Source organism: Rhinopithecus roxellana, chromosome 1 (assembly GCF_007565055.1).
Source record: "Rhinopithecus roxellana isolate Shanxi Qingling chromosome 1, ASM756505v1, whole genome shotgun sequence".
In the NCBI taxonomy this organism is placed as follows: domain Eukaryota; kingdom Metazoa; phylum Chordata; class Mammalia; order Primates; family Cercopithecidae; genus Rhinopithecus; species Rhinopithecus roxellana.
The window spans coordinates 95,003,978-95,007,366 of NC_044549.1; the positions used below are offsets into that span (position 1 = coordinate 95,003,978).

Genomic DNA, 3,389 nt, shown 5'->3' on the forward strand with positions numbered 1-3,389 from the left:
AAGAATCTGTAGACATTTGTTACAAACATCGGAGTAATTAATAAATATTTTGAAGAAGTTTTCTTTTTTCATAAGATGGAGTCTCTCTCTGTCGCCCAGGCTGCACTTCAGTGGCACAATCTCAGATCACTGCAATCTCTGCCTTCCGGGTTCATGCTATTCTCCTGCCTCAGGCTCCCAAGTAGCTGAGTTTACAGGCACGTGCCACCACACCCAGCTAATTGTTGTATTTTTAATAGAGATAAGATTTCACTATGTTGGTCAGGCTGTTCTCAAACTCCTGACTTCAGGTGGCCCGCCCAACTAGGCCTCACAAAGTGCTGTGTTTACAGGTGTAAGCCACAGCACCAAGCGGCATAATTTGAATCTACAAAAGCATTTTGTTTCTCCTTAAATTTTTGCATGTTAATTTTATCATTAAACTGTGGATGTATGTGAAGTATTTATTACTGTGGTGTCACTGTGGTCAACCTTTGTCTTCTGCAAGACTCATGCTGAAATTTAATTGCCAATATAATGGAATAAAGGGGGGAACTTTAAGGGGTAATTAGACCATGAAAACTCCACCCACATGGGTGGGTTTAAAAATGTTAGAGGCGGATCAGAGGCTCTTTTCTGAGTATCCGGCAAGATGGCAGAGGTAGAGCAGAAGAAGAAGCGGACCTTCCGCAAGTTCACCTACCGCGGCGTGGACCTGGACCAGCTGCTGGACATGTCCTACGAGCAGCTCATGCAACTGTACAGTGCGCGCCAGCGGCGGCGGCTGAACCAGGGCCTGCGGCGGAAGCAGCACTCACTGCTGAAGCGCCTGCGCAAGGCCAAGAAGGAGGCGCCGCCCATGGAGAAGCCAGAAGTGGTGAAGACGCACTTGCGGGACATGATCATCCTGCCAGAGATGGTGGGCAGCATGGTGGGCGTCTACAACGGCAAGACCTTCAACCAGGTGGAGATCAAGCCCGAGATGATTGGCCACTACCTGGGCGAGTTCTCCATCACCTACAAGCCCGTGAAGCACGGCCGGCCAGGCATTGGAGCCACCCACTCCTCCCGCTTCATCCCTCTCAAGTAGTGGCTCAGCTAATAAAGGCGCACCTGGCTCCAAAAAAAAAAAAAAAAAAAAAAAAAAAAAAAAAATGTTAGAAAAAGGATTTCAGAATTATGTGCTCTCTCACTTTCTCTCTTCCTCTCTGTCTCTGTCTCTCCGCCCTTCTGCTCTCTGTCATGGGAATCTCCAGGCTTTCTCCCACCCAGAGAATGTTATGTGCAAGACACCATCCTGGAGGAAGAGAATAGCCCCAGCAGACATTAAACCTCCTGGAGTCTTGGCCATAGGGAGTCTTGGCCATAGAATTCCCAGCCTCCAGAACTGTAAGCCAATACATTTATGTTATTTTAAAGTCATCTAGTCTCAGTTAATTCATTATAGCAGCACAAACCAAACTAAGGCAGGTATTAATAGGGATTTTCTATTTCCCACATTATTTTTACCTTCACTATTTGAAATTCTTTAAGTAATATTTACTTGTCGCTAATATATGTATTTATTTATTTATTATATAATATTTTATTTTTTTATTATTGCATGGTGGCAAACCACTACAAATTTAGCAGCTGAAAACAGCATACTTAATACCTCAGAGCTCTGAAGGTCAGGAGTCTGGCAAGTTGCAGCTAGGTTTTCCGGTCAGAGGACCACAAGAGTGAAATCAGAGTGTTAGGCTGAATTTTCTTCTAGAGACATTAAAAAAAAAGTTCACCTCCAAATTAATTCATCTTTTTAACGGAATCTAGTTCCATGTGATTGTAGAGTGAGGGTCCCTTTCTATTTACTGGCTACCAAATGGAGATTATTCTCGTCTGCCAGTGACCAGTCTCAGATTCCATTAATGTTGCCCCCAGTAAGCAATTCACCACACCAATATGTTCTTTCATTTGAGTCAGATGGAAGAAGTCTCTCAGACTTCTTGTCAGTGGCAAGTGGTTGAGAACTCTGCTTTTAAAGGGCTTATGTGATAAGGTCAGCCTCAAACACATTGATTGGCCAAATGTGTGCTTTCGTATTTGTTTTTTAAGATTGTATATATCACGCCGGGCGCGGTGGCTCAAGCCTGTAATCCCAGCACTTTGGGAGGCCGAGACGGGCGGATCACGAGGTCAGGAGATCGAGACCATCCTGGCTAATATGGTGAAACCCCGTCTCCACTAAAAAATACAAAAAACTAGCCGGGCGAGGTGGCGGGCGCCTGTAGTCCCAGCTACTCGGGAGGCTGAGGCAGGAGAATGGCGTAAACCCGGGGGGTGGAGCTTGCAGTGAGCTGAGATCCGGCCACTGCACTCCAGCCTGGGCGACAGAGCGAGACTCTGTCTCAAAAAAAAAAAAAAAATTGTATATATCGAGATGTACTCGTTGTCCTATAAAGTTTCACGAGTAAAAAAAAAAAAAAAAGTGTGACATTATATGTTCACCATTAAAGTATTGTTCAGAATAGTTCTGCTGCCCTAACAAATTGCCTTTACATTACCACCTAAATTCTCAGTTCCCACTGAAAGCTGCAACCACTGATTTACTTATACTGTCTCTGGAGTGTGCTGTTTTCCAAAGTGTGATATTAATTGAGTCATATATGGTCTTTTAAGACTGGCTTCTTTCATTTAACATATGCCTTGAAGATTTATCTACGTCTTTACATGTCTTGAGAACTTATTCCTTTATGTTACTGAATAGTAATCCATTGTATGACTATGTAACCAGTTACCTAATAAAGGACATTTTCGTTGTTTCCAATTTTGATAATGATGCATAAAACTCCAGTGCACATTTGTGTGCTGTGTTTTGTTTTTGTGTCGAGATAGGTTTTTGGATCAGTTGTGTAAATACTTTGAGTGTGATTGTTTTGTCATATTAAGACTATGTTTAATTCAGTGAGAAATTGCCAAATATTCTTCCAAAGACTATCAAATAATTTAACCACGGTAATTACCCATATGCAATAAATAAAAGTTCCTCTTCCACATTGTTCAGATTTTTTTATTTTAGCCATTCAAGTAAAAGTACAGTGGTATTTCATTGCTGTTTCACTTTGCATTTTCCTAATGACAAGGGATGTTCTGGACTGAGTATTTTTGTCCTCCCAAAATCCATGTATGGAAACCCTAACCTCCAGTGTGATGGCGTTTGGAAATGCAGCCTTTGGGAGGTAATTAGTATTAGACAAGGTCATGAGGGTGAGGCCCTAATGTTGGGATTATGTCCTTCTAAGAAGAAACACCAGAAAGCTTGCTAGCTCTCTCTTTCCACCATGTCAGAACACAATGAGAAGGCAGCTGTCTGCAAGCCAGAAAGAGAGTCCTCAGCAGAAAACTGGCAATCACCTTGATCTTGTATTTCA

The 3,389-nt window shown here is 42.7% G+C and overlaps 1 pseudogene across 1 annotated transcript; it reads left to right on the forward strand.

Moving 5' to 3' along the window:
- The first annotated feature begins 607 nt into the window (after positions 1–607).
- Positions 608–1,134, forward strand: LOC104671476 (annotated as a pseudogene). The gene has a single exon (XR_749286.2). The product of XR_749286.2 is annotated as a 40S ribosomal protein S15 pseudogene (transcript).
- The last annotated feature ends 2,255 nt before the right edge of the window (positions 1,135–3,389 follow it).